The following is a 14,329-nucleotide window of genomic DNA, read 5'->3' as shown; positions in this document are numbered from 1 at the left end:
AGAGTCTGTTAGATAGGGAGTAGTGAATGAGTGAACTAGGGAGTGATTTCGGACACAGCACTGGTGCATGTCCCAGCATGCACTGGGAGAGAGGCAGGGAAACACCCTGGACAGGTCACTAGTATATCATAGGCAGACAGAAAAACACACTCATTCTGGGGAAGCAAACTACGCACAGAAAGGCCCCATGTAGCAGGATTAGAAGCCAGGACCAGAGACAGTGCGAACCAATAAACCACCATGCTGCCTCTTAAAGATGAAATGTAAATGATGACCTAATATCAAATTACAGACAAATGACTCCCTTTAAAGACAAGACAGGAGGCTTATTTACTAGTCACTATCTTATTATTTGCAGGCATTGCATAATAAGCTGAGTAGCCAAATGATATTCTTTGAAAACTGCTAAACACCAGAAACAGACTTAAGTGATTTTGAGTCTGTGCTCGTTTGTTTTTCCTTAATCAGAATTTTAGTGAAACGCTTAATTCCATAACAATCAACCCACAGTATTATATTTCATATGATGCTTTACAAATTCACTTTATGAATTGGTTTATTTGCTACTTGGTATGAGCATGTGAATGTTTAATTTCTGCATTTCAAATGAAATCACTGTTGGCACTAATCCCTTAGCATGTAACAAACACATACACACATGTATACACACCCACACGCACACACAGGTCTTAACCACCCAATAAAACCCCATTATCTTTTAACCACAGAAAACAACAGCGCCTTAAGGTTAAAAAACCAAACTCTCTGAAGCCCATTAGCTATTCACCGCAGAGCAGAGCACTTTAGACTGGGGTTTTACAGTTAACCACTGTTTCTAAAGCACATTACCTACTTACTGCAGTGTGTGTGCGTGTGTGTATGTGTGTCTCTCTCTTGTACAGTTTGTGTCTGTGTCTCAATGTTTGACCATGTGTATGTGCATTTGAACATCTGCGTGAGTATGTGTGTTACTGTTTCCTAGCTGTGTGTGTGTGTGTGTGTGTGTGTGTGTGTGTGTGTGTGTGTGTGTGTGTGTGTGTGTGTGTGTGTACATGTAATATGACACTTTAATGAAAGGAAGAGAAACACTGGGGTGAAAGAGACAGAGCCACGAGAGGAGAGAGACGACAGAGGAGAACAATATTGAGCGACGTAAGAGGGGGGAAAAAAATGCAGAGTATAAAGACACACAGACACACAACACACATGGACATCAATACTGTCAAACCACAAAGTCACATCAGACACAAGAGACAATACCCAGACTGTGTTCCAGTGAATGACAGAGGGATCAAAAAAAGAGAAACGAGGGAGGGTGAAGATAGAAAGAAAGCAATGTGCAAGAAATACTGAGATGTTGAGATGTTGAAAGAAAGACTAAGGAGATGGAATATATATATATACACATATGTATTATGGTGATAACAGTCACAGGATAAACTGTAGAGGCGAGAGTGTGTGAGGAAAAAAAAGAAACTATCATATTATATAGATTTCTATTTTTCTTTTACTATTTCACTACTACATCAGAATACAATTTGTCCAATATTTGGACAATACAGATCTCCTTCTTCTTCTTCTTTGGAATATGTTGCATTTGTGCGTTGTGTTTCATTAGCTTATTTCTTTTTGCTTTTTCTATTATTTATTCTACCATTTCCTTATGTAAACATTATTTCTTTCTTTACTACTTTCTTTCTTTACAGCTTTGAAAAAATGCTGAATGTACTTACAGTAAGGTTCCACTGAAATTAAAAGATGAACAGAAAAAAGAAAGCAAGAGTGAAATTCAAAGACAAATGAAAAGAGACACAGGGAGGGAGACAAAGACAGAGAAAGAGACAAAGACTGAGAATGGGAGAAAGAGAGAGAGGACTGAAAGAGAGCGAGTTAACAGTGAAATTCAAAGAGAGAAACTGCGACGAGGCGGCAGCAGTACATCTTGATCAACAGATGACTGATCATATCAGCGCTGGCCATCTTTCACCAGCCGCCGTTTGATGACACAACGTGACCCCCTGTGCACACACACAAACATACACAAGCACACTCCCACACACACGCACACATCCATTTCCCCCGACATACCCCGAGGCGGGAGCATCAATAACGTATGGCCTGGCCAGGGGCCTCCATTCACACACACACACCCACACACACACACACACACACACACACACACATACACACACACACACATACATTCATTCATTCATTCATTCATTCATTCACACAAATACGCACCAGCATGTGCACAAATACACCCCCATATGACACTTTCACATATTCATGCATTCATTCGAACATACACACACACCCACAAAAGGTGGTCATGCTAGAGGAGAATAACAGAGGAACAAAAAACCTCACAATATGGCTCTGTGCCCTCAGGCCGAAGGGTCTTACCCCCAGCCCCGGACCCCATGTCTTCCTGCTGCCGTACTGCAGCGCCTCTGTGTTTAGTGACAGCCAAAACGAGGAAATAAGAGGTGAATTAATGGGAAATATAGTTGTTCCTAAAAAGGACAAGGTGAAATGGAGAACTGATGAGATGGAAACGGTAAAAACAGATTGAGGGAGAAACGAGAAACACAAATAGGGAGATTAACAAAGAAAGGAATTAGAAAGAAAGAGATAAAGGAAGACAGAAGCTTTCTGTTTAAATCAGTTGCTGGCAAATACATTTCCTGAGTGCTGTAGCACTGGCCGTCTTCATCTATTTACCAAAATATCTGAATAAGATTGATTAAAAATACGATAATCAAGGCCGTAGTAAGAAAAGCATAAGCAGACTGATAGTGTTTCCTACATTTCCCAGAATTCCTCGGAGAAGTCCCCAGAGAAGGGCTCTGAACTTGTTACATTCAGGTGTTACATGTGTTGATGTAAAGCACAAGGGAGCTTTTATTGAATTACTTATAGTGAATATATTGAATAGAATAAGTAGACGGCAAAAGGGAACATGGGGAGGAAGACAAGAGGAGCTAATGAAAGCATGAAAGAGGATTAACAGAAGAGAGGAGGTCGGTGGGTGGGAGGAAGGTGGTTCTGTGTCTCAAGCCTTGTGTCTGACAACTTCTTAGTGTAATGGGAGACTACTTTAACAGCTGAGTCCACCATGTGCAATCACACACATGTTCATATAAGGTCTGTCACTGTTCATTCACTCTCTTTCATCTTTTAGTTATATTACAGTCTTTCTGTCTCTTTTGTTTGGTTCTCCTTTTTTTCTATTCCTTTGACATCATTAAACAAACACACCTGGTGTCTAGTTTCCAATCATCTTACATCTCTGTCTCCTTACCTCCATACATCTCTTTCTCCATGTCGACTTCACTTACTTTGTAGTTACTAGTACTGTTGTCCAAATGATGTGCAAAGGGGGTCTAGAAAAGGGAAGAGGTTCAACTCTAACTTTGCAAGCAGACGGTCTCAGTACTTAAATAAATAACAGTCAATGGGGGTTTTAGCTGACACAAAGTAATTTTGGGGTAATATTCACTTCTATTAATACTTTAATTCATAGTGTTTATGTCGTCAGCACATTCTAAAACAACAAATGTCAAGTGTGCTTATCCTTTTTGAGAATCATTACAACCTTAGTGTTTTGAAAAATGTGCATAACAAGTACAGAGTTTACCCACATAGCCTGATATAAATCAAGCTGGTAGCCTGACCATACATGTCTAAAATCACACTACAGTTGACTTGGTTGCCAAACCGAAACCAACGGCTGTATGAAACTTGCCTTACTTTCCAATATTTAACAATTATTGAACTTCTGCATGTGATGAACACTGTGCTGATTTTACTTTTGGACCTATAACCACTTAGTGGGCATCATGGTCTACTCCAACATCTGGAATTTTTGTTATTAATTTATTTCTGATTCTTGTTAATACTGTCACTATTGAACTTATGAGTGACCATGTAACTGGGAGGTGGTAGTCAGGCTCTGCACACTGTGCTCCTGATACATTTAATACTGCAATATTATATCCTCACAAATATCTTTATATGACAATTTAAACACCACAGGGCAGAACAAGCAACATATAGTACACACACTCACCACACAGGTGGTTATGATCTGTATAATTAAAACTGACATTTTAGCTAGTCATAGCAGGAAAAACACAGGTGAAACAAGTTCCATTAAGTGTCCCAGTAAGCCATGACAGTGAGACAGCATGCACAATACCAGGACCCAAGAAGTAATCGAATGCAGTCATTTTGAATGTTATCAATAACACCTGTGCCTTTCCTGCTATAACATGCCAAAATGTATGGTGTGAAAAATGCAGGTGCTACTAATAACATGAACGATGGCCCCAGTAAGCCATGACAGTTTGACAGTGAACCAGCATCCACAGTACCAGGATCCTGAAACTGAACCAGCTAAATGACACCGAGCCATCATCAATCTTATCATTTACACCCGTCAAATGTCTAAATATATGTAAAAAAGAGCAGTGCGGACTCCCCTGGAGGACAAAGTGTGCCTCTATCAACAGATAGAAAATAACAGAAAAAATAGAATATGATTGTACTAAATAGATATTGAATCAACGCATCTTCAATGAAATATGATGCACATAAATAACCAAAAAGGAAAGCAATTATCATAGAAGGTACATGTACCTAGTAGTTGGCATCTGTCACTCGACACCATGTGATTTGATTAATACACCTGAACCGGTGTAAAGCAGCCAAATGTTGAAATGAGCATGTGCTGAGGTTGACCCAGCACCTCTAAACAGGATGTGCATGTAACTATTTGTACTTGGCATTTACCAAATGTATCACTGATACAGAAACAAATTAAACTGATCTACAGTAGGTGAGGTCCAGCCTCCTCTGGGAAGCATGGCCCACCTGTGACTATTTAATGATAGAAACAAATTTGCTGCACATAAAGCAGTCTCTGCTTCTTAATTGGACTCTTTAGTTATTCCTCTTAATGTTAAATACTGGCAGAGAGGGTTTAAAGACCCATTAACACACACAGACTCACACTTACACACACCTTAAGGTTGTATGGCTGGGTGAACTATGCATGAAGACACAGATACACACACTAAAATGATAGGTGAGCCGCCGCCGCCGCCGCCACCACACACACACACACACACACACACACACACACACACACACACACACACACACACACACACACACACACACACACACACACAGGGGATAATTATTACCTTCATATGCAAACGCCTGCAGTGCCCGCCTGGCAGCCTGACGTTTTTTAAAGTGTGTACTTTTCTTATTTAATTAATTAAAACAATCGTCAATGAACTTTAAATTAGTCCAGCATAAAATAATAATTTCAGTCCTGTGTGTGACTACTGTATGTGTGTGTGTGTGGTGGGTGTGTGCATGCGTGTGTGTGTTAATAATTAGCAGGCAGTAAAGCGGCTGTGTTAATTGCATTTAGGATCCTGCCTGGGGAGAGAGAGGGGGGAGGAACAGAGCAAGAGAGCAAGAGAGATTGAGGGAGAGAGGGGAAGAGAAAGAGAGAGAGAGGGAGGGAGAGAGAATCTCTCTCATCTCTTGTTCCTGAAATAGAGAATTCCCATGTATTCTGAGATATAAAATGGAGCGTGGAGCCCTCAGGAGCAGGAAAACACACACACACACACACAGACACACACACACAGACACACACACAGACACACACACACACACACACACACACACACACACACACACACACACACACACACACACAGCCCCTGGGAGGATGGAGCTAACCTTAATTAGCCTAACACTGTGGTGAAATTGATTGAAATGCAGAACATCAATTATTAAGCCTAACTGTTTTCATAACCCCACACACACCCCGGCATGTAGCACATGTAGGGGGAGGGAGTGGAGGGATAATAGGGGGGTGGAGGTGTGTGTGATGATAAGAAAGGAAAGGTGTGAATATGTGTGTACACGCTACAGTATCTCATCACTAAGAAGAGTAACAAGATAAGACGTGAAAACACACTATAGATTTAACACAGCATAGCACAGATGGACCAGAACAGACAAGTGACATGCACACATACACATACGTGCGAATCACTTTGCAATAAATCACAAAAATTATTGTTTCAGCTCCATCCTCACCTGCCCTTTTGTACCTTTTTTTTCTGTTGGGGAGAGGGATGTGTGTAAAAGGTTGAAAAGGAAACTACTCTCGGTGTCTGCTTTAGGTGCAGTTAAGAGGCTCTTCGACAAGTATCATGACAAAAGTCTAGTGAACAAGTTTCGATGACTGTGCAATTGAATTAAATGCATCAGCAGCTTCACTGACTTCCACAATCTTTATTAGATTTATGATTACATTCAAAATGAATATCCTCAGCTTATATCTAAGGAGGATCCAGCAGCTTTCTTATCCTTTCACACAACCAAGTTCTTTTCAATAGCTGATGTTACTCAAAAGTCAAGATAAGGGAACCTATAGGAAGAATATGTAACAACTGATCATGTAATTCTTTCCAACAATTTGTCAACATGTAATGAAAATGTTGATTTAAATTGATGATGACTGATAAAAGTAATCAAGACTGTTCATTATAAGTCCCAAATAATGCAATTACATTAGCATTATATTATTGGAAATTATTACTTGATTACAGGTTTTGCATGTATATGATGAAACTAAACTAGGAGTCTGCCGCCTTGCTCTGTGAGGCTGTGCTTCTACTGTCCCACTTCCACAGCCCTGGTGCTGTGCTTGCTGGCTCCATGTCATGGTTTACTGTTATTAGATACACCTGTGCTTTTTCAGCTATGACGTAAAAATGTCTGCTATGAAAAAGGCCTATCATACCACAGTAAAAGTGACATGTATGATTAGATAGGAAGAACCACTATGACAAAAACACGTCTATTAAGATTTTGCAAAGAGAAGTATTTCCATATTTCCAGCTAAGCCTGACATTTATTATCTACATATTGAGCTGACATAAAGTACAAACGCACTGTACGACCTCCTTTATGGCCCCATCTCCCTAACAACCACTGCTGTTACCCAGTAACCTTTTGAACCCAACCCGAGTGCAGGTCACGAACTGGTAACAATGACGTCATCTCAACCACAAACACACTTCCTGCTGGTTGATCTTAATGGCCTGTGGTTGGTTGAATCATTTTTGGGATAATGCAGAACTCACGGGTGACCAATAAGAATAAAAAATGTGTTTGAACTCCACTTCTCAAATTGATTCGTGGCAAAGTGATCTCACACTAAATGGGTTTTTAAAAAAAAGACCAACAATGCCACAGCAATTTGGCCATTAGGGTCAAAGGTTTGAGGACAGTTGGTTAGTTAGGAGTTTGACTGTTTCATTCATCCATTTGGGACTGTGCACCAGCTAAATGGCACTGAAGTGGACTAGTTGTGGTTTACTTACTGTATATACTTATTTAATCAGGAAGTCACATTGAGATAAAGATCTCATTTACAAGTGAGACCCGATTACATAGTAAAAACAAAATAAAAATGTAATATTGATAATGGCATAGAAATATGATAATACAATAATAATAAAATAGCAAAGATTTAAGTATACATTCATAGACAACACCATGACAAACTATCCTTGGCATACAAACATTACATAAAACAGTCACACCTAAAATCAATCGAACTTCTAACCACATTTTTTAATTGCGCTTTCGAAATCAGTGTGTCAAGTTTCAGTCTACTCTGTCGATTATTACAGACAAATGGGCCAAAATATCTGAAAGTATTTACTGCAGGAACATATAGTGTCAGCCAGTCCAGAGAACAGGTGTTAGAAGTATAATAGGCACAGGAGTGACGATAAATACTTAAGTACTTGCAGGCCTAAGCATATTTTACGATGAGTCTCAGGAGCATGATTTGTACGATAAAGCGTGACAGATTTTTCAGTTTGACCACAGCATTTTGAAAACAAGCCCAAGAGTCAATGATCTTTCCCAATCCAAAGAGCAGCAAGCAATCAGCACCATGCATGGTATTAAGGTGTTTTTATCTGCCAAGCCCAGTATTCTTTATAGCTTTCTCTCATTTTTATGTTAATGAGAGAAAGAGAGACTATGAAAATTTAGGGGGAAGGTTTTCCCTTTTCACTCTTATTTTGGCATTTTTCTGGCTTCCTTTTGTCCTCTTAATATCTGTCAGTTTAAAAATAAACATGGCTGCAGCTGACTTGTGTCACTTTGCTATTGTGAGACGAACATCATTATCAATGCAGAACTAATCTGATTTAATTACCACAGTTGGAACACACACACACACGCACACAATTGCTCTTACAACAGCTGGGGCTTCGGCCTCTGCTGCCCAGTGTTTCTACAAAAAGCCCCTTGTACTGTATGAAACTGGGAAAGCATCTCAAGGAGTCCAGCACTTCTGTCATTGGCTATAGCCTTTATTCCCACTGCGAGTATCTTGAATTGACATCACTCATGATAAGGGAAGCTCCACAAAGTACACAGTGCAGATGCACACGCTCATACAGATAATGTGTTTGGCATTTCAAAACATAGTAAAAGTTAATACAATCCGAGTTCGCTGTTGAATAACTCCTGACGTCATCCCCATCCAACACCTTTTGGATCAACTGGAACAGCGACTGCGAGCCAGGTCCAATTAGCCAACATCATTAATTGTATTCTTTACATTAGCTCTTTTCCTACCGTGACATGTCAAAATATGATGAAAAAGGCCTATTTTGAATAAAAAGTGACAGCCATAGTACATGCCCACACAGTCCTTAGAAGACGTCTAATCAGCTACAATGAGGAGTGAAATCACTTGTGTGGGTGTACCATTGGTGTACAGGGCCTTTAATCAAGAGAATTATGGAAACATAGTGGAGCTGCTAAGATGTGTTGAGATGTTTTATTCCAATAAAATATTTCTTTGAAGAGCTCTACAGTAACAACAGTATTAAAACTGGCATTGAGCATCTCTCCTGAAAAACCTTGACCAGAGAAGACCTACAGTGCCAGCATCCCCTGTCTTCATCTGACTACAGCATGGCTCGTCTCCCTGACTCGATGACTCCCTGACCTCCAGTCTATCTTTGTCCCAGCGCTGCATCGCCACAACCCACTGAGTCAGTGGAAAACTCATTTAGGCCTAATTACATGGGCTAGGCTTCTGCCTCTCTTACTTTCTTTCACTGAAGAGGCACTTTCTTTCTTTCACCCCTTCTCTTTTCTCCTTCACTCTCGCGCTGTCCTTTTCTCTTTGCTCTCTCGTTTCTTCTCTCCTTGTGCTCCAGTTACCAGATCAAGGTAGCCCTGCACTACCGGCCAGCCAGAACACACACACACACACAGGACATCCAACACTCTAGTGTGGCTAAGAGGCCACAGGTACACCGGTACAAAGACTTTTAGATGGTGCATTGTTATTTCCTCAGGGTCAGACATAGGTTAGGGCCCAGTCTTAATTAGTTGACATAACTTATACATGATTACCCCTCTTCAGGTCCTATGGCCCCCAAAACACACACACACACACAAAGTGCCTTTCTTAGACCCAAAGCCAAGAAGTACAGAGGGTTTGTCCAGGAAAAAAACACACCAACAGAGAAGAGTACACACACACGCATCATGTCTAAGGTTTAGAATCGAGGGGTCAGGTAGGTGAAATGTAAGGAACACTGGGAGGAACCTTACCCCAGGACGTCACACGGCACAAAAACAACGTCAGAAACAAAAGTCATATTAATGATAGATGACAGTCTGGGGTCAGCGCTCAGGTCGTATGTCAGGACCTACATTGCTATGTCACCAGGAATCGAAGATGGCAGACAGGGAGAGTTAAATGAGTTTTTAAAAATCGTCCCGTGTGTGACAGGTAGGATTTTTACCTTAGATATATAGACAGAAACATACAGACAGAGAGATGCATAGCAATATAGTAGACACCAACACATTGAAAATCAGGCAAATAATTAAAATCTGTATCTCTACTGAAATGTGCAATTCGAGATGAGCAGTACAGCCAAGTAAAAATGGGTAAAAGTGATTTACATATTTGTGTGTGTCTCTATCTACAGTATACATTTAAACAAAGAGCAATCCAAGAATGTATCTTCTGGAAATTTCTTTAACACAGAGACCAATGAAAGCTCGTAATTACACTCTAATAATCTGCTCTTAATGCGATATGATATCGACAGAAAAATTCTATTCTTCAGGAGCGGATGCTTACCAGCAAAGAAATTTGAACCTGCCATCACTCTCCTGGACCAGCCAATCTTGTGTTCATATGAAATCCATAATACACTACAGACTAACAGGCTAGTGTAAGCTCCCTGTAGCAATACGTATGCTGCCGACTGTAATTTACCAACCTGAATTACTCCCATAGTTATTGGAAAGCATTTTGCATTTGCAGCCGCTGCACGAGACAGCATGGTTACAGCACGTCCGATCGATATCCAGCCCATAAAGCAGACGCCACGGTCACAGGAATTAACGTGGTTGTGTCTATAAACCATTCAGAAACATAAACATAAACTGAAATCTGTTCTGCAACCACAAGAGATAAAAATGACTGCCACCATTACCAGTCTATATTACACTTCCAGAAAGTTTAGGTACACTCAGGATATGGTATTAATTTGTTTGGGAAATGCTTACTGCTCTGTACTGTAATAGGGCTCAGGGGAACGGATGAGATCCAAGGCCAAACCATAAGGAAGGAGGGTGAGTATCAACAACAACAGCTTAATGATGCTCTGGTAATGGAGCACAAGCGGGCCACTTAGAAAGAGTACTCACTCTGGCAGGCAAAAACACACTTTGCACACACATGGCAATATGTGCACTAACACAGATGCAAATAGGAAGACCCAGTAAGGGCCAAGTATTTGTACATGGACATACAAACAATATGTTTATGCCTAAAATATGTAAACGCAGGAGCACGTCCAGATAGATAGATCTGGAATAACCATTAAAAAACAAAAATTACAACATAATAAAGTAAATAAACAAATAAAGTAAATGAACAACAGCCATACACACACACACACACACAGACACTCTTCACCATCAAAGACTGTTCACTCCAAGACGACCAAACCTTTTAACTGCAAAGGTTTTTAATGTGTTTTAATGTCTCTGGGATGTTTAACTGTAAGGCCGTCATTTCGCTAAGTAGCCTGCTGCACTGTGCACAGGAGGGAGGGGTTAGAGGTTTCACTGGCTGACAGTAAACAAATCTAAATAATTCAGAGGGAGAAATTAACATTTTATTTATTTGTTATTTATCAATTACTGTTTCAGGATTGTGATCTAATGTGTATGTGTGTAGGCGTGTATGTGTCTATAGAGGGAAAATGGAAATATAATTGTTTTAGAGGTGGAATTACAGTAAGGTTGGATTGATCCACTTGTTTATATTTGCTGCTTTGACACGTGATTTCCAAAAAGCAACTTTGAAAACCTAATTGGTTCAGGTTGACCAACAAAACCTCATAAACAGACTTTTTATATCCAGGTTATGAAGTCTCAAATGTGTCAGCGTCAGCATGGAAGGATCTTGACAAAAAGAGATGTACATCTCTTGGAAAAGAGATACTCCATTCAACAAAAGAGATGGATATGACAAAAATACACATTAGAACAGGATAACAGTTAATGTAGAAAAATAACAAACAGGCAGGTCACACTCCTCAAAACGTTTGTTGAGTGGTACGTTAAGGGTTGAAAGGTATGTTTTTAGTAATCTGATGTAACACAGATAATACATGTTATAACGTGAAACAAAATGTATTGTACGATGGCTGCCATGTGGCATGATTGTAGCTTTTGACAAAGTCAAAGTATGATCTAAAAACACATTTCTATATTAACACATGATTAATAATCATGTAGACTATTTAAATTAGGAGTATGAAACCACAAAAGCTTTCAACTTGAACACACAGCTTCTCACTTCTTTCATTAATGTGCTTCTGCCTCCCTCTACCGACTATTAAAGTGTATTACGTCTAGCACCACCACTAACACAAAGCGCACACATACTGCTACAACTCACGATTGCATTCAACTGTCTATCTTGAATCTTGTAATAATTCTTAAATTGTGCATCTATTCACGCAACTCAATAGAGCAAGGCACAGACATTTTGGTCTTCACCAAACATAGAGGCAAGCAGAAATACATTTATAAGACTGTGAATAAAACTCACTTCACCCATATGTTAAGATTAAATGTAAACTGTAAATGAAATGGAGACGTCTATGATAAGGTCCCAGAGTAATGTTCAGTTAAAGAACAGTTATAAACTGTGTGTGCATGTGTGTTGTTTCTATGTTGGACAGAGAAGAAGTTTTGGGCGTAACTTACCTCTTAGCTAACAAGCAGTCAGCCCAAACGGTGGGTTCCTTCAAGTTTCACTGTTCAACTCACTCCGAGAACGAAAACAATGTTGAGGCTTTTATCAGACAGTTTTTCACAAATGGGAGGTAGACAGTCATGTTTCTGGCAAAGGTTCCCAGCTAGTTTGCTCCAAATGTCAGTTAAAAATGCCCGCGAAAAGTACCTTCACCTTCCTCTTACCACACCTGGTAGCTCCGGGCTGAATTAATTGATAAGCCCCGCCCTCTACCAGCCGTGATTGGCAGATTTAAGACAAAATTAAACAAACGTCAAAACATTAACAGTGACATAGACTTATTTAAATTAGGATAAAGTGAGACAGTGGGGATAAAATCTAGATTCACTGTTTGAAAAAAAAAAAAAAGGAGAACGAAGAGCCAATTCTCCATTTACATACATACATACATACATGTATTTTCCCCATTAGAAAATGAGCAAGAAATACTGTTCCCTATAAACAAGGATGTCAAATAAATTAGAGATTTAAGGCTAAAGCTTGGCAGTCTTCAATGATAGCCAGTTTCTTATAACGGTTATCAGAGGCAGCAGATTCAAAACCTCAGCTTCTAGATAAACAGTAAACCTGCAATAGTCCCGTTATGAGTGTCTTTGACTTTGGATACACATGACGCTTAAACTGACGTGAATCGCTGGCTTGTGAAACAAGACAACATGTTAAACAGAGGATGGACACTGGCTTAAAGCTGACTATTCCAAGACTTGCAAACTGTCCAAATGACAGTTGCATAGGTAGTACACACCGACAGTGTCATCACATATAATGTTGCCCTCTGTGTACACAGCAGCTTAACCCTGGCCAGTGAGGACAAGCCAAACAACAGCTTAAGTGATTTTACATTCAGACATGCAAACACAAGACACAATACTCAGTTGAATTAAAACAGCTTTATTAGTGTACACTGTAAGAAGTCTGTATATGTAGAATAGTTGGAAAGCCTATGAAGATCATCATCAGTGTTTGAAGAAGACGGAAATCCTAACAGCGTGTTGTCTAATGGAATATGCTCTGTTGATAGCAAGAAAAAGGAACAGCATGTATGGTAAAATAAAAGTACAACTATACAATAACATCACTAGTGACATGTAGAAACTTCACTTTCTCCAAAAAGCCACCGTCTTAGGAATTCATCAGAAAGAGGCTCGTTTGGGGATACACAATTGTCATCACAATAAGAAAAAAATAAAAATAAAAAATACAATTTGTAATCTGTGACTAGGAATGTGGACCCTCAAAATGTGTAGATGTAGCTGACATGAAACCTCATTTGGTCTCATCTTCCATCTCCAAAACAGACTTCTCAGGAAGTGAGAAAAGCTGGTTGGTTTTGGGGTACAATGTTGGGTGGCACTCATTGAAAGAAAAAAAAAAAAAAAAAAGTAGATACAAAGGCTTTTGCTGGACCGCAGCAATATGCATAAAACAGCATGTCTAGCCATAGAAAATACACAATGTATATTTCTTAATGGGGAAATGCATGATGTCACTGCATAGAACAGACGTGTGGGTTAGCAATGATATAACAACCTACTATATTTTCATTTTAGCATGTGTACTGACCTTGGCAAAGTCCAGTCAACTTTTTTTCCTAATAAATGAAAAATAAAAAAATGACAGACCAGCAAAAAGACAGGACACACAGGTGGACATATAGATATACATACAGAGAGACAAACATCACTGCATTTGGCCGGTTTGACCAGGCAAACGCTCGATGAATGAAGAAAATGTTTTTCCTAAAAAAGTGTCGTTCATGATTTGCCGTGGTCAAACAAACAGTTTGTCCTGCAGGACCATCATTTGCTTTTGAGATTTTTTTGTCAATCTTTTGGTTTGGTTCAAGTGCTAAAGTAGATCACCCTGTAGGAGAGAGTCATCTATCAAGTGTGTATCAAATGCAAACCTTGAAGTTTT

Source organism: Enoplosus armatus, chromosome 18 (assembly GCF_043641665.1).
Source record: "Enoplosus armatus isolate fEnoArm2 chromosome 18, fEnoArm2.hap1, whole genome shotgun sequence".
Classification (NCBI taxonomy): domain Eukaryota; kingdom Metazoa; phylum Chordata; class Actinopteri; order Centrarchiformes; family Enoplosidae; genus Enoplosus; species Enoplosus armatus.
Note: the sequence above shows the minus strand (reverse complement) of the source record.